This window comes from Patagioenas fasciata, chromosome W, assembly GCF_037038585.1.
Source record: "Patagioenas fasciata isolate bPatFas1 chromosome W, bPatFas1.hap1, whole genome shotgun sequence".
Classification (NCBI taxonomy): Eukaryota; Metazoa; Chordata; class Aves; order Columbiformes; family Columbidae; genus Patagioenas; species Patagioenas fasciata.
This window is the reverse complement of record NC_092559.1, coordinates 59,251,338-59,269,755: the sequence shown is the minus strand read 5'-3', so window position 1 is coordinate 59,269,755 and position 18,418 is coordinate 59,251,338. Positions and strand designations below refer to the sequence as shown.

General features: G+C 42.1%; 1 protein-coding gene across 2 annotated transcripts in view; it reads right to left on the bottom strand.

The window, feature by feature from the left end:
- The window catches only part of LOC136114520 (protein FAM219A-like), a 128,310-nt gene that overhangs the window by 14,705 nt on the left and 95,187 nt on the right, over nucleotides 1–18,418 (bottom strand). The gene's annotated exons all lie outside the window — the stretch shown is intronic.

Genomic DNA, 18,418 nt, shown 5'->3' with positions numbered 1-18,418 from the left:
CCCAAGCAGGGACAAAGCAAAGGCAAGACAAACTGTGTTCTATTCCCTCCAAGGTCAGCAGGGGCTAAAGCTAACATACCCTGACTCACAGTAGCTTGTTGTCAACATCCCACTAAGATAGATGGTCATGGAACTTCTGGATGAGAACCAGTTAGGGCAGAGAAAGGGCAGAGACCTTGCCTCTGTCTGCATCTGGTTGCTGCATGGACTCCAAGAATGTACTTTGTGCTGTGCAAGGGAATTTATCCTTTTACTTTTTCTCCTCCTACTGAGACTGCCACTGAGGGGCCCAGTGGGGATAGAAAAGTGTCTCCATCAAAGCAACACCACCATTTAGTGTTAGTCTAGCCTAGCCTGACAATGGACTAACACACCTCACGGCAGAAAATGTTGCTGCCTCCCTACTTCTCTTCCTGGCAAACTGTGATGTCCCCCATGTTTCTTTCTCTTTTATCTCCCATTGATTCTTGGGAGCTTGCTTTTACTTAAGAAAAAAAAAAAAGTGAAACATTTTGCAGCTGTATTTTTACATAGCATATTTTTTGCTTAAATTTTCAGAGCTTGTTCTACTTGCTGCTGAAATGTACCTTAAAACTTGTACAGCACATTAAGCTTCCTTTGTGTATTCGGTGCAAGAGGGGATTTAAATTAGCTTCTCATTTAGGAGAGGCTATTTCTCTTAATAACTTCTCACCACAGGATCACAATTAGAATTCAGGTCCAAAAGCTAAGGTTTCTGCAGGTATGCAGTATTTGTGCTGTATTAATACATCCCTGTCTCCAGTAGGGATAGGAACCCATGTATGATGGGTTATCATATAAATTGATATTCAGTTTTCTGATTCAAAACCCTTCCTTGTTTCTTGTGGGAAATCAACTGGGTTTAGTTAGCAATTAGCCACAAAAGTTGAGCTAACAGTCCCAGTCTCATCCTGCAACACCAGGCAAGGTGCCCTGGCACAAAAATAGTTCCCAACATTTTCTCACACTCTAGAGAAAGTTCTTAACCAGGCCCTTTCCTGACTTACTGGCCCCATGCTCAGCTTTTCCCTACAAACCTTGCCTGGTTTACCAGACTGCTGGAACCTGAATAGTTAATATGTTTTGCTTCCCCTGTGGTGTATGAAATGTGCTGATATATTTTTTTTCTCTTGCAGGTTTTATTCCTCTCAGAGAGAAAAGCTCCTTTTCCCACTTGTCTTGGGAAAGTGGCATGCCTACCAGTGTGTGTAAGTGCAAGATGAACCAACTCTGTCCTTTCCACACAGGTAAGAGCAGGGGAACACATGTCCAAGGCTGCTTTTTTGAGGGACAAATAAGCAGCAGAAATGCCTAGAGATTATGGTGATGAGCATGGCTGAGGAACCTGCAGAGAAGAGTACATAGTCATACAAACCATGCCCAGCCCCACTCCTGCCAATGGCAGAGGTGAATAAATGCCCATTGAACTTGGCAGGAAAAGGATCGGACTAATATCTCTCTGTGGCATGAGCAACAAAGAGACTGATTTGGGATTGAAGTCAAAACCTTAAATCAGAGTAATTTATCAGGACTGGAACTTGCAAATGCATTGGTTATCTTTGTCTCCAGAATAAAAAGCTGGTATTTTGCAGGTCACATGAATTTTGCTATTCAGACACAGAGGTATAAAGCGGGGTTTAATAGAGGCAAATGTTTACAACCCTAAATATAAACCGATGTCCACCCATCTACACCAGAAGCTCCAGCACTGACCACAAATACACAGTGCTGAGACAAGCTGCCAATCCTTTAAGAGGCTGTATAACTCACAAAAGGCACCTGACTCAGAAACAAGGCTACATGTTTCATTTTCTGTCAAGACAATTAAGGCCTGCCTGAACCTTTTAAACGGACCAGAGCTGTCTGCTTTCTATCAAATGCTTGGTACAAGCACTAATGCTTTTCTCCAACTCAGATTACTCATGTGGTCGATGAATCTGGACTTTTGCTAGTTGTCTTTTTCCTCCAATAGGTCTCCCCATTACTATTTCTATGCTCTTACTGAGAGCTATTTCAAGGTGTGGGTTTGAACAATACAAGATTTCCTATTTAACCCCTTCTTTCACTTATTTAGTGGCTTGGAGTGAACATTCCCAAAGTGATGTAAGTGGAGTAGGAACATCCATGCCTGTGTCCCCAGCCAAAGTTCTTAAGCATGAATCAACAACAGTTCAGCTCTCTCTTGGATGCTATGAATCTTGAGCCCCTGGTGGCCAAAAAGCGAGGGCTAGCAGGAGGAATGGGAAGTCTAGACAACCCTGGGGTGTTAGGACAAGCTCCTAAAAGGTGACAGAGATGCATATGAGTCACTTCAGGCTTTGAGGCAAGGAAACCTGCTTTCTGAGCCTTACAAGTATTATGAACTACTGCTACTTCCACCATCACCCAAAGGAGCTGTTTGAGTGCCAGTCTCCTCTAGTAATTATGAGCTATAAAATCCAGCACACCAACCATCAGGTCCATCAGAATTGGGAAATGAAGTTTTCAGTGCCCATTTTCTGCTCAGTGCTTCCTCCTAGCATAGCAGGTAGAGTTTGTGAACTCCATTTCTAGACAGTGAGCTCTTTCCCAGGCTTCCAGCTATTTTGGTTTTGTTTGAAGGCCAGAGCCTCAAGCTCTAAGAACCCAAGTTCCTTCTAGAAATCTGACTGGTTTAGGCGCTTCTGAAGATGTTACTTTTGGGGTCCAACATTTTAACAAAAATCTGTAATTTCACTGCAATCAAATACATAAAACAGCACAGTAAAGAGAAGGTGAGAGAAGCAACCACAACCTAGCCTCAATAAGTAAATGACATTTTTCTTTAAAGTCTGTCTCATATTGGCTGATGCTGACACCTAAAATCAGCAATTAGTAATAAAATAAGTCTATATGAATAAGGGTCATAGATTTTAGGCATTTACTAAGTTAATAATAATAAGGTTCACAGCTTTTAGGTGTTAGGCACTTGTTAGGAGTTAAGTCACAAGAATGGTATTTCTTAAGATAAGCAGGAGAAGGTTAGGAGACAATGCCCTTGTTCTCAGAAGATAAGGTGGTGACAAGCCGAATAACAAAGGGATGTAATGCATATGCAAAGGATTTCTTGGAAATGTAATGAATATGTATGATCTGTGTGGATATAACCCATGTCTGGGAATTTTTTGGGGCCTATTCCTGTCGGAGCCGACATGTCAATAAATTGATCTGGTTTTAGAAGTTTCTTTAATTAGCTAATTTAATGTATCAGTTCTGGTGACCTTGGTGGGCCTCCTCTCTTGATCTTCAACCAACTCCTGGGATCAAAATATCTCCAGCTGGCACCGAGGGATTCTTGGGGAGGTCCTCGATCCCCGGAGGTGGCAGAATTCTTGAGCCAAGGACCATTCATAAATAAAGCATCCTTTTTCTTTTTTTTCTTTTTGGTTTGGGTTGGGGCGAAAGCCTCGCAGGGGGGCTTGCCTGCCCGTTAGTCGAAAGTGTGAAAGCTTTGAAGGGTTGGGCTAAAAGAATCTGGATTTAAAGGGAGTGAAAGGTCCAAGGGCAGAGTCCCCTAAATAAAGGTAAAATATTGGATGAAAGGCCCAGGGGTACCTTCCCCTAAATAAAGGTAAAAGATTTGGGGGTGATGACCCCTATAAAAGGTTTGAAAGAAGGACTGAAAAAAAAAAAAAAAAAGGAGAGAGAGAAAGATAAAAAGGGAAGAGAAGAGAAACTCTGAAACTCTTCAAGTCCTTGTTTTAGTATATGAGTGTTTATCAGTGCACTAGTACATGTTAGTTGTTTTACTGGTTGTTGTTATAATTTTTTCTTTGTGGTGTTGTTAGTGTAAGTTGTAAGCACGATGTAAGCCTTCTCTGTCTCTGTGCTTTCCCCTTTCCCCCCCTGCCCGGTGGTTTTTACTTACGAGATGGCATCAGGAATGTCTGTTCCTAGTGGTATTAGGGTGGATCTTGTGAAATATTGTAATCAGTGGTGACCAATTCATAAGTTAGATTATGGGAAAAGTGGCTGGAGAATGGAACCTTGAATTATAATACTTTTTTGCAACTGATGTTGTTTTTAAAGCAAGAAGGGAAATGGGATGAGGTCATATATGCAGAGATGTTTTTCTGTTTGTGGAGGCATTTCAAAACGCAAAAGGAATGTGGTATCAACTTGGCTTTGGAAAGGGAAGGGAAAGGATAATCTAAAAATAAATCTGAAAAGGTGTTCTTCCGCATGTAAACTGCAAAAATTACAAGGAGATGATGCTAGGGATTTGGATGTTGCTTGGAGGATCATGTGTCGTGATAGAGGTCATCAGAAAGAGAAATGAGAAGCTCAATTAATTGTGACTTTAGAGGGAATTTCTGATAAAGATCAGGGAGTAAGTCAGGGAATTGAGAAAAATCAGTGTGTGTATTGTAAACAAGAGGGACACTGGAAAAGAGATTGCCCTCAATTAAGAAAAAGAAAATCAGTGTGTGTTTGTTGCTGTGCTTAAATAAGGTTACTAAGCTTAATGAACGATGTGGACCAGGGCAATGGAAAAAAGCTGGCTGCTGACTGCTAAAGTAGCAAAAGATGGAGAGGCCTTTTCCTCCTGCCACAGCAATATTGCTGCTAGAGAGCTGTAATACTGAATGAAGGAGACCAAGGATGAATTTAAAGGAATCCCCAGCAGATCCCTGGTTCCAATTAAGCTGTGAAATTAAAACACTTTAATAGACATTCTGTGATAACTAGTTGTAATAGACTTTTTAGTAATTTCACCATGCTAGTTCTCGGGGTTATGAGAAAGAAAGAAAGGCCATTTTTGAAATCAATGGAATGCCAAATTTGGAACAAAGTTTTAACACATGAATTCTTGTATATGCCAGAAAGCCCTATATCTCTCTTAGGTTCAATATTTGTTAAGTAAATTGTCAGTACAAATAACCTTTTCTGAGAATTCTGTTCAGCTGCATATCCCACAAGAAAATACCTGGAAGGCACAGATCTGCTTGCTGCAAGCAAGAAATCTCCAAGGAAATTTTGGATACTGTATTTCCACTAGTATGGGCAGCTGAAGTATCTGGTAAAGCCAACACTACGCTGATAGAGATAGAACTGAAACAGGACTTCAAGCTGGTAAGGAAAAACAATATCCAATAAACTTGAAAGCCAAAATGGGGTTAGAGACTTTGATGAACAAGTTTACTCGCTATGGACTTTTGCAGGAATGCAAATCAGAATATAATATATAGAGACCTCGACAGGCTGGAGAGTTGGGCGGGGAAATATTTAATGAAATATAACAAGGGCAAGTGCAGAGTCTTGCATCTGGGCAAGAACAACCCCAGGTACCAGTATAAGTTGGGGAGAAGTTGGAGAGCAGTGTAGGGGAAAGGGACCTGTGGGTCCTGGTGGACAACAGGATGACCATAAGCCAGCACTGTGCCCTTGTGGCCAAGAAGGCCAATGGCATCCTGGGGTGTATTAGAAGGGGGGTGGTTAGTAGGTTGAGAGAGGTTCTCCTTCCCCTCTACTCTACCCTGGTGAGACCACACCTGGAATATTGTGTCCACTTCTGGGCCCCTCAGTTCAAGAAGGACAGGGAACTGCTTGAGAGAGTCCAGCACAGAGCCACAAAGATGGTTAAGGGAGTGGAACATCTTCTTATGAGGAAAGGCTGAGGGAGCTGGGTCTCTTTAGTTTGGAGGAGACTGAGGGGTGACCTTATTAATGTTTATAAATATGTAAAGGGTGAGTGTCAGGAGGATGGAGCCAGGTTCTTCTCGGTGACAGCCAATGATAAGACAAGGGGCAATGGGTGCAAATTGGAACATAGGAAGTTCCACTTAAATATGAGAAGAAACTTCTTCATGGTGAGGGTGACAGAACACTGGAACAGACTGCCCAGGGAGGTTGTGGAGTCTCCTTCTCTGGAGACATTCAAAACCCACCTGGACACATTCCTGTGTAACCTCGTCTAGGTGTTCCTGCTCCGGCAGGGGGATTAGACTAGATGATCTTTCAAGGTCCCTTCCAATCCCTAACGTTCTGTGATTCTATGATACTCCCATTTTGCCAGTAAAGAAGTTACATTCTATGGAATACTGGTTGGTACAAGATTCAAGAACCATTTATCAGATTGTGATATATGTGCACCTGGTAATGCCCAACCCCATACACTCTTTGATTAATATAGCAGGAAATTATGTTTATTTTACTGTTTTAGACTTGAAAGATACATTTTTCTGTATACCATCAGATACAGAGAGCCAGAAGCTTTTCATCTTTGAATGGGAAAGATGCAACTTGCTGGACTGTTTGCCAAAAAGATCAAAGGACAAACAATCCTGCTTTGTCTGGTAATGTAGTGGCAGAAACACCTTGGAAGCTTGGCAGGTATCTGTGACTGTATTGTGCCTGTGACTGTGTTGCTGATTCAAGACGCAAACTAACTTTGCGACAGTGAGTTACTATATTTGTGCCAGATGCTTTGGCCTCAGTGCTGGAACAACAAGGACACCATTGTCTGTCACCTAGCAGAGTGGTGCAGTACCAAGCAGCATTATTGGAACAGGATGATATGAGTTTGAAAACAACAATATCTTTGAATCCTGCTAATTTATTGTCTGTATCTATTGACTATTGACTATTGGATGAGTCTTTTCTAGCAGACCAGATTTAAAGAATACTCCACTAGAAGATCCAGAGTGGACTCTCTATGCAGGTGGGAGCAGTTTTGTTCTGAGTGGAGAATGACCATCTGGATACACTGTGGTAACTTTAAAGAACATTACTGAAACACAACCATTGCTATCAAATACCTCAGCACAGAAAGCTGAGCTTATTGTTTTGACTAGAGTCTAAGTCATAAGATAAGTGAGTTAATACACACAGACTCTAAATATACTTTTGGAATTGTGCAGGCACATGGGACAATATGAAAAGAAAGAGGACTTCTGACTTTATGAGTGTTGCCTATCAAACATGAGCAAGGAATGTTGAAGCTATTAGAAGCTGTTCTAAAACCTGAAGAGGCATCAGCAATGCACTGTAAAACTCGCCAATTTGGACAAATGTTAAAAGATATGCAATTTGACCTAAAATGCAAAGCTCTAAGATAGAGTTAAAGCCCCCATCTGGAGAGGTAAAAGAGAGAGAATTTTCTGTGATCATATTGGTAAATTAATCTTTCTGTATTTTCTAGATGGCCTGAAGCTTTCCCATGCCAAACCAACAAAGCTAGAGAAGTAACACAGTTACACAGGAGATCATCATATAGTGCATATTTGTATTAAAAACCCACTTGAAAAGAGCCTGACATAAGTAGGCTTAAACTGCATATACACTTAATCAAATGTCCATACTTGCATGAGTCTAAAATACACACTAAATGATTGGTCTATGGCAGAGACCACATTTTATAGTTTATATAAACTACAGATTTATTTTTTATGTGTCGTAATTGGGAAAGCTTTCACTGGCTGGCAAATACCACTGCTTAGAATGACTTGTTGAGTTCCCATCTAGTAGTCAAAACAAATAAGGACAGAAATGCTAATGCCACAGGCAGTACACAAGCTTGGAAGGGACTCACAGCTCTCTCACTCCAGCATCCTGCTTGGAAAGGATCCTTGGACTTTTCCTGTTCCCAGGACTGGACTTCAGCTGACAGTTCCAGACATATTTCTGGCCTTGATTTATCAGCAAAATGTCATCTATTTGATCCATTCTGTTTTATCATCTGCTGCACTGGATGTCTACAACCCTATGCATTTAAAACAAATTTCCATTTTTTCTATCTAATAAAATGAAAGCAGATGGAAAAAGGCAACCAGGCTGGTTAATGTGCTGAATGGATAGATACTCCTCACTCCATTATGCTTTGAGAAATCCCTGCTCTGCAGTATGATACCCACTGTTATCCTCCCCAGGAAAGGGAAAGAAAGAGCATTACTAACTTAGCATGCCACCCTACAAATATTCTGTTCACTAGAAGAGGACTTTCAGGCATTGTTTCACTAGATTAATTGCCTGTTTACTATGAATCTCTATGGGAGAACAGGATCTGTACAGCCCAGGGTGCCTCTTCCTGCTATTCATTTTATCAGTCCCAGGTACTTGGATCAACAGCAGCTCAACCAGAAAGTCATCCCACACAGCAAACCTGCTCCCTTAACAGGATTATTGACCTGATCTCTCCCTTAGCGAGACTGCCATTGTCTGGAAATTTGACAAACAGCCTTAGAGCTCAGTTAGCTATTTAATAAGTTTATGATTAACCAATCATCTGCTGATTAAGCTTTTGTTAATTGTGTTGATAAATGTGTTTAATTTGTTGCTGCTGCTTCTGTCCTACTACTTCTCCAACATTTCATGCAGTACATCTCCCTAACTGACACATTAAGAGCTTTAGCTGCATCACTTACTGTGCCTGGTACACTGGGGCTATGCTGTGCACATCTGGGTGGAATGCTCGTTGCTATACTTGGACCCAAGCTTGTCCCCAGGTTCAGAGGAAAAGGGATTCTTGGGTGTTCCTCTGTTCATGCTTGGCTGAGGTCTGCATCCAAGTCTACTAGGGTATCCTCACCTAACAAGGACCCTGTTATTGCCAGGACACACAATATTGATGGCATCCTCATCTGTTCTGCTCTCCTGCTGTAGCACACTGAAGTTTGTGTGCTTTTCTGGGCTATAGTCTCCAAAGAATCCTTTAAGATCTCAGAGAAGCAACAAGAAGGTGCTGTGAGCATCCTCTGTGCATAAGGATAGCAGTTAAAAACCAAGAATTGCAGTGAACTTCCTATATCAGCAAAAATTCATTCCCTTTAAGAAGCATGTGTTATTTCTATACATTATTTCTTTAATAGAGCCCTGATCTGCTGACAAAGCATTTTAGCCCCAACAGTCAATAAGCAGACAGTAACCTTTCCTGGTTAAAAGCTGAGTGTGCAGCACAGAGAAGAGAAAGGAGGAGCCCACATCACTGAATAGTCAGAACAAATTCAGTTAACTGTCAGGTACAGTTTAAGGCTCATCATTAATAAATCAAACACAGGAAAAAAAAAGCATAATTCAATATTGTCTGCAGATGCTGTGGTCTGTTCTGGAGCCAATTTACATTAATTACACTGGGCTCTACTTGCTTCCCTTGAGTGATACACAGAAACTCATCTACCTCTGGAGACATTAGAAGGAATTAGAGAAATAATAACATCTGGGCAATTCAGAATTGGGGAATCATAGAATCACTTAAGTCGGAAAAGACCTTTAAGATCAAGTCCAACCATTCCCCTGCAGTGGGAGAGAGAAACAGGTGGAACCCACAATTAGATACACAGGACTCTGAGAAGCCAGAAAACTTAGTACTATTGCCCTTTTCTGTGTTGATTATGTCAAAGATACCAACACCTGAGCAGGCAGCCTTGTCAGTTCAGATGGTGCTAGTCTTTTAAATGTCAGGAACAAGGTGTAAATCACCTTTGGGGACATCACTCTTTTAAACCAGCTCTCTAAGTACTTCATAGAAAACAGCAACAAGAGTAATACGTACTATGCAATGAGGCTTCTGAACAGACCTTATCACTGTTGTGGTGCTGCCTACTGGGGTTAGGATTTGCTAGACCAGGTAGTTTTTATTCTTATCACTACTTCAATTAAAGAATTTTTTCCTCCTTCTATCAGAGAATTTCAATATTTTGCTTAATTTGTTTTGCCTCTCAATCTTCTGCTAGTGAAATAAGCAGGAGATATCTGAGCTGCTTCTCATATTTGAGATGAAAGATTATGGTGGATCAGGGCAATGCAAAGAAGAGAAACCTGTAATTTGCAGCTCTGGTCTCCTGCTTCAGGCACAACCCCCCCATTCAGACTCCAGCTGCTTTGGCCCGTTCTCATTACGAAGTAAAATAATTTGTGTAGAAGCGGATCTTCAGGATTAGTTCACTTTCCTAGACTTTCAGACCTGTAGGTACTGTAGAAATTTGGACTGACCAAAGGATGGACAGATAATGCCCATCAAAAATTATTCAGCTACCTTACAGGCTCCTCCTTCATAACTTTTTATCTGAAGGCATATTAGCCAACAGTGGTTTGTGCAACACAACATGTGAGTGGTTGTGTGTCTTTTGGCTTGCGAGGTGCGTGGGTAGCCAGTAACCTGTCATGAGAGAGGTGTATGTATGACAGTGGAGGGCTGAGAAGGCCAGTAAAGCCCTGGTGGGGTGGCATAACAAATCAAGCAAATTGCAGTGACAGAAAGACTAGGCACATCTGGTAAACATCATGCCACATCATGCTCATATTCATGCGCCCATATTTTGCTCCTGCGCTTTGCTGACTGGTACCTCCCTTCCCTCCATCTCACCTACTTACGCACTCCCTCCTGCTCAGAGCTCTCTGCTGAACTCCAGTGAATTTCTCTGTTCCAGCTTCTCTTAATGTCTTTACTGTTTCCCAGAGCCTGTGTCAGCTACAGTGTTTCATGCACCTCTTCCCTTCTGCCCCTCTATTTCTCCTCTAACTAATCTGCAATAATATGTCTGTCATAACTGTTTTTCTGTCTTCATCTTTGCTGCTCTGTCTGCAGACAGCCCTACTGCCCTTAATGTGATCCAGCTGTTCACTCTCTCATCCCCTCCAAAAGAGAGCCTGGAGATAACCTACAGGAATGATGCATATGCAATTTCTCTTATAAATGGAAAGAGTAATAACACATGAAATAATGTTAAAATAAATTCCTCCCAAGCCCCAAGAGGCCTCCAAGTGGTAGGTTGCACTTTTATCTTCATGAAGAAAATCTATAGCAGTGCTATATTGCCACTGCACTCTGGCTTCCACATTACTCATTCCACCTGTACAAAGCACAAACTGTGTTCAAGAAAATGGGTGCTCCCAAGGGGAGGAAAATGGCTTTGTGCACTTAATGTAATGATGTCACTTGAGGTCACCATGCAAACAGTTATGGAACTGGAACCTGGGGACCTAGATTAAGAGTTACAGCTTTTTTATAAAATGTTTCCCTAAGTTACCTACAGAGCTTCTTCCCAGAAACAATAGTTGTTGCACCTAATTAGCATTAATCGCCTTGTTACAGAAGAGCAACTGGGAATAGTACAATACTTGAGGTACTGACAAAAGGATACACTAATGGCATTGATTTGTCCAGTCTCCTTCAACCTTCCCTTATTATTCTGTTTTCTGTATGAAATGCTTAGAAGCCACAAGCTGTGAAGCAGACTGGGAAGAGATGATGCAGAAAAGGGGCCATGGATGCTGGTAGGTACTGAGCCATTCGGTCTATGCAAGATGTTTGCTGCCTGCTCTGTTTGGATCTGCATCTCCCAGCATCAGTTTTTCATCTTGACCCATGGCAAGAGCATCCCCAGAAGTGGATCTCTGAGTGAGGCATCCTTTTGAACAGCACAGGGATAGGTTGCTCTGCTGCATGCTTTGTGGTTCTTTGATGGAGATGCTTTAAAACAAGCTCTGAACCCACACCAAACCACAGGAAACGGGGGGTTAAATAACTACACAAACTGAAAGATCAGTTTCAGAAGCAACATGGGAAGATAAGGCAGTCTGTTCTTTACTGAGATTAGAGATCATCTGTTTCAACCACAAATGTACTAGCTTTATGTTGAACTCTGAGGGTTTTGTAGTTCTCAGTTCACTGACTGATATTTCCAGTACTACTCCTCCCTGAATGTACGGCAGTTTAATATCTGCCATGAATGCACAGCAGCAGGCTGGAAGGCAGGAGCTAACACCACAGCTTGTGTTGTCAGCCTCTGTCCCCAAATGGATTATCTCCTCTGTTCACTCCAGTCTCTAGTAAGATGGGGCCCAGCCATAAATTAGATCCTCAGTTTTGTCCAAGTCAAGCACACCAGGGACAGGGTTTATGCTGCTTTACCTCTACCAGAGTTGCTTGCTTCAAATGAACATCATTCCAGTTATTTGATTGAGGTTTTTGAGAATCCTGTTTGTTAACAAGCAGGAATTAATCCAATAGCACAAGTAATTTGGTGCTTGGAAGTGGACACACCTAATTGGTGTCCCCAGGCAGAATCCCCATCCCCAGTTAGACACTGTGGAAGCCAGAGATATGAACTCTTCTGCTGCCACCACTTAAAATCATAGGATGTTTGTACATCAAGGAGCACAGTGATGGAGTGATGAGCAACTGGTAGGGATTGAGCCCATTCCACTGTTCATGTCTCCACATGCTACTGTCCAGCTCTGAGTACCAAAGGGTTCCCTTCTACTGATGAACAGCAAGCTTTTTAGCTTATGCAGAACCAGCAACAGCATCTTGCAAAATTCAAGGACAATCCCTGTCAACATCTCACATGGAGAGGTGGGACAGATACAGGAGGAAGCAGACAAGAAGCCTTGATGGTCTTATCTGAGATCTCTCATTGAAGGGTGAGTGCTATGGTTATTTGTCAGAGAATAGCTTTTTCTACCAAGACTTCCGTCACCTCTTCCTGAGCCATCTGCTTAGGTCAGGCCTTGCTATGGCCATTCAGGTGCTCTCATCTCCTTATTTTCACACAGAAAGCCAAAAGGCTGGGCTGGGGTGACACAAGAGGATTTTATGTCTACCCTAGTAATAGGTCCAGGCTCCCAGCGAGCAGAATTTCCTTCTCAGCAGTAGCTGGGCCATGGCTGACCTTCTCTAAGAGTGATCTGTGCTGTGTTGCCTAGAGAAAAAAACCCAACATCCTACAATGCAGCTGGCAGAAGGAAAGTGTTAGTACCCTATTAATTAATGAAATAGCTCTGCTCTCTTAGTGTTATGACAGCTTCCTGCCTCTTGAAGCAAGGAAAGTTTCTGGTTAGGCTGGTAGATTATATAATTGAGCTACAGCAGCTTACACCAAAGGCAACTTTGTGACACTTAATTCTCCTTATGGGGCCGATTAGTATCAGCCACTATGTTTTGTAGTATTAAGATAAATACCAGCAAGAGAACTAAGCTGGCAGGAAAACAAAACAGTAGCTAGGAAAGCAGGAAAATTATCTGCTACTTTTGCAATTCAAGTCATTTTGTCACAAGATGCTTTGCAAAGAAAATCTAAACCAAAAACCATAAACACTTTCAAGCCTGCATCAATATGAACTAGGCTTCCTCTTGATCATATGGCAGGAGAATTCATCTGCATGTAGTTCACTCAGTCTTAAGGTGGGATCCAGTTTGCCTAGCTTAGACACTCTCTTTTCACATACATTTTAGGCACCCTACTGAACAGTCTTCCAAAAACAGTGCCTTATTCTCTAACTAGTCCAAGGAGACGAGGTGTTTCCATCTAAGGCAAAAGGTATCTCAGAGGGATGAAGGCTGCTACGAGTCAGTCTGTCTCTCTGCCTCTCTCCCATATTTTCATCTGCAGACGTGAATGCCGGATACTTATTGCCAAGCTCCCAGTGTGGTGGATGTGCTGATGAAGATGCCACTGTTACAGTCCCTCATCACCACAGTAGCCTATTCTGCAACAATTCAACTAGTTGCCACGTTGTCCATTCTTTTTTAATGCTGTCACACCATTGACTGCTAGGTAAGACAGACAGGCTGTCTGTATGGGGATTTCAGTGCAGAGAAGGGAAATTAAAATGCAAAATAGAAAAACAGATGGCATAAGCTTATTTCAACTCCTGGGGATCCCATGGAGATCTGTTGCCTTCCAGTGGATATGGAGCCCCTGAGATTTACACCTGGGGATTATTCTGTTCCTCCCTCTCTCCTTTTCATGGCTCTCTACTGTTTCAAAAGACTCGCTCCATCTGGATATGCGTCCTAATAAGGATGTGCTGGAGACATCTCCTAAGCACTAATGGACACCCAGCCCCCCACAGTGCTGTTGGGAGCCTCCTTATCAAGTGATTTGCAAGAAAGAAAGCATAGCTGAGTCCTGCAGTTCCTGAAAGAAAGACAAAGCTGGAGTGTTAAAAAAAGTAAGAAATACATAATTAATATGAATATAATATCAATAAGGGTTTAAGATTTTGAACTACACAAATCGGAATGTTATTTCCCCTTGGTGTGAGGTTCTCCACTTTGTTGATGTGGCCCCAGCAGCAAGCTAAATGTTTTACTATTCCACTTACAAACTGAGTGTAATCTTTAGGAAATCTCTAGAAATATAAGCCACCTCGTTAGTTTTTCTTGTATCTAACTCTGCCAAGCAAAAATGTGGCCATGAAATGTATTTATTTAGAGGGGGAGAAATAACCAAGGAAAAGATGGTCATTCAAGCAGTGGAATAAATCTGTGTTCAGTGCACACAGCAAAGCACATTTTTTCTGTCACACTTCAATCACTGCAGACTCTGGAAACAAAAGTTGTATTCATGCTGGGCTGGTATTTAATTGAGCTAATTTCAATCAAGCTTACAGAAAGCACATATGACAGATTTATATATGAAACTTCACAGAGTAAAATATTACATTCATCAACCTTGACATTTGAACAACTGATTCCAATTTAACAGTGAAAAATGCCACTATCCATATGGAAAACCTGCAATAGGATTAAACCCCCACTTGCTACCATCTCCAACAATGGCTCTGCCAGTTAAGCTATTAAACATTTATGTAATACTTCGTTTTGCCTAGGCTTAATGAGATAAAAACCAACCAACCAACCAAACAAATCCTGATGATTTTAATGAAGAAGAGACAAAAGATCAAGTTGGAGGAATGGGGGCCAGAGCCAGGAGTGGTGAGCCATTGAACTGCCTGAAAACTGTAAAGACTCTGTAAAAGTGTGATTACAGCATATTTTCATGTATTAGTCTATTTTAATAATTAGGTACCTTGCAGCGAACTATGTAACAGGCTTCATCTTCTTAAGTCACCTCCAGATGGTAAATTTCAGTTTACAGCAGATCAAGTTTCTCCTGTCATATTTTTCTTGTTTCTATAATTCCAGTTTTCATGTTTTTTTTTTTTTTCCTCTATGGCATTTCCAAGTCTTTGTTGTACTGGTGTCTCCCAAATACAGAATCATAGAATCATTTAGGTTGGAAAAGACCTTTAAGATCATCGAGTCCAACCATTAACCTAACACTAACAAGTCCACCACTAAACCATGTCCCTAAGCACCGCATCTACACATCTTTTAAATACTTCCAGGGATCATGACTTAACCACTTCCCTGGGCAGCCTGTTCCAATGCTTGACAACCCTTTTCAAGAAGAAATTTTTCTTAATAACCAATCTAAACTTCCACAACTTGAGGCCATTTCCTCTTGTCCTGTCACTTGTTACCTGGGAAAAGAGATGAACACCCTCCATGCTACAACCTCCTTACAGGCAGCTGTAGAGAGCCATAAGGTCTCCTCTCAGCCTCCTCCTCTCCAGGTTAAAAAAAAACAGTTTCCTCAGCTGCTCCTCATAAGACTTGTGCTCCAGACTCTTCACCAGCTTCGTTGTTCTTCTTTGGATGCGCTCCAGCACCTCAATGTCTTTCTTGTAGTGACGGGCCCAAAAGTGAACACAGTATTTGAGGTGCAGTCTCATCAGTCCCAAGTACAAAGGGATGATCATTTTCCTGGTTCTGCTGGTAACACTATTTCTGATACAAACCAGGATGCTGTTGGACTTCTTGGTCACCTGGGCACACCGATGGCTCATATTCAGCCAATGTTGAACAACATCCCCAGGTCCTTTTCCACCAGGGAGCTTTCAAGTCACTCTTATAGAATCATAGAAACATAGAATAGTTTGCGTTGGAAGGGACTTTAAAAGATAATCTAGTCCAACCCCACTTCAATGAGCAGGGACATCTTCAACCCCGTCCAGCCTGGCCTCGAATATTTCCAGGGATGGTACATCTGCCACTTCTCTGGGCAACCTGTTCCAGTGGTTCACCACCCTCACTGTAAAAAACGTCTTCCTCATGCCCACATTGCATGGGGTTGTTGTGACTTGACACTTAGCCTCATGTAATTGGCCTTGGCCTGTCCAGATCCCTCTGTAGAGACTTCCTACCCTCAAGCAGATCAACACTCCCACCCAACTTGGTGTCATCTGCAAACTTACTGAGGGTGCACTCGATCCCCTTGTCCAGATCATTGATAAAGATATTAAACAGAACTGGCCCCAATAATGAGCCCTGGGGAACACCACTTGTGACTGGCCACCAACTGGATTTGACTCCATTCACCACAACTCTTTGAGCCTGGCCATCCAGCCAGTTCTTTATCCAGCGAAGAATATGCCCATCAAAGCCATGAGCAGCCAGTTTCTCCAGCAGAATGTTGTGGGAAAACAGTGTCAAAGGCCTTACTAAAGTCTAGGTAGAAAACATCCACAGCCTTTCCCCCATCCACTAAGCAGGTTACCTTTTCATAGAAGATCAGGTTAGTCAAGCAGGACTTGCCTTTTGTAAACCCATGCTGACTGGGCCCAATCACCTGGTTATTCTGTACGTGCCATGTGATGGTACTCAGGATGATCTGCTCCATAATCTTCCCTGGCACTGAGGTCAGACTGACAGGCCTGTAATTCCAGTCTCCTAAACAGATCAAAGTCTGCCCTCCAGAAATCCAAGGCTAGCCACCCTCCTTACTTCTATGAGAATTAAAAAATCTTACTTAGAAAACTCTGTCATTTCATGATCGCTATGCCCAAGATGTCTTCCAACCATCACATCACTCACAAGTTCTTCTCTGTTTGCAAACAACAGGTCCAGTGGGACATCTTCCCTAGTTGGCTCACTGACCAGCTGTGTCAGGAAGGTGACTTCCATACACTCCAGGAGCTCCCTAGATTGTTTCCTCTCTGTTGTATTGTATTTCCAGCAGACATCTGGTAAGTTGAAGTCCTCCATGAGAAGAAGGGCTAGCAATCATGAAACTTCTCCCAGCTACTTACAGAATATTGTATCCATATCTTCATCCTGGTTGGATGGTCTATAACAGACTCCCTCCATGATATCTGCTTTGTTGGCCTTCCCCCTGATTCTCACCCATAAACACTTGACCCTTTCATCACCATCGTCAAGCTACAGTCAAACCACTCCCTAACATACAGGGCTACCCCATTGCTTCTCCTTCCTTGCATATCCTCTGAAGTGTTTATAGCCATCCATTGCAGCACTCCAGTTGTACAAGTCATCCCACCATATTTCCATGATTGCAATTATATCATAGTTTTCTAGCTGCACCAAGGCTTTCAACTCTTCCTGTTTGTTGCCCATGCTGAGTGCATTGGTGTAGATGCACTTCAGTTGGGCTATTGATCCTGCCACCTTTTTGGGGGGAGAAGCCCTAATTCCTTTTGACTGTTCTCAGGTGCTTCCATGGTTTCTAATGTGTTGACAGCCTTTGCATCTTTCCTACTGTGTGGATCTCCATCCCCTACCCCCACTGAGATTGCTAAGGTTCTGTGCACATTAGAGACATTTCAAATGCATTCCAGTGTACTCAGTACATGGTGGAGCAGACTGAAGGACCTCACTAGCACACTGTCCCTCAAACACTGGCATGCCATCCCCACTCTTATCTCTGAGCAATCCTGGTTTTATCCCTTTCCCCCTTCAAATCTAGTTTAAAGCTCTTTCAATGGGCCCTGCTAACTACTGCACAAAGATCTATTTCTCCCTTTGAGACAAGTGTACCCCGTCTGTCGCCAGCAGGCCTGGTGTCATGTAAACCAACCCATGATCAAAAAACCCCAAATTCTGCCAGTGACGCTAGTTGAGTCTTCCTGTTTCTTCCAACATCATTCCCTGCAACTGGAAGGATAGAGGAAAAAATTACTTGTGCTCCTGATCCCTTAACCAGTTGTCCAAAGGCCCTGAAGTCTCTTTTGATCGCCTTTGGACTCTTTATTGCAACTTCATTGCTGCTGTTATGATTAAATTCTCTTTGCCAACAATTGCTTTTTGTGTCAAAGTCATTAATTAACATATAAATGAAATGGCTGTTGGAGAACTCCATTAGCAATCTCCTTTCTTCTGATACTTTCTCCTTCTACTCTACCAGATACATTTTGAGTTCCTAGGCTTCTCAATCTACTGTCTTTGCTTAAGCACTTTGTTTATAAAACTGAATTTTGTTATTGATCTACCTCAAATTAACTTTTCATTTAATTTGCATGAACCGAACTCATTATCCCTGATTCCAAATCTATTTCCTATGATCAGGTCTTCTATAACATCTTCATGACTTACCGAGCCATGTCTAAAATAGCACCATTTCCTGTCATGTTAGTGAATCTCTGGTAGATATTTCTATTGCCTAAGAAATGCAAGAATATCTCAAACTTACCAATAATAATAGTGATTGTTCTCCAACCTGATTCCTGATGTTAAATTATCCGAAACAACTATTGCAGTAGTAATTATCTCTATAATAACATTACAGAACTTGGCAGTGAAAAAGGATCCTGGTGGCATATGGCATGCTGGCAGTGATAATCTTTTACTAAACTGTGA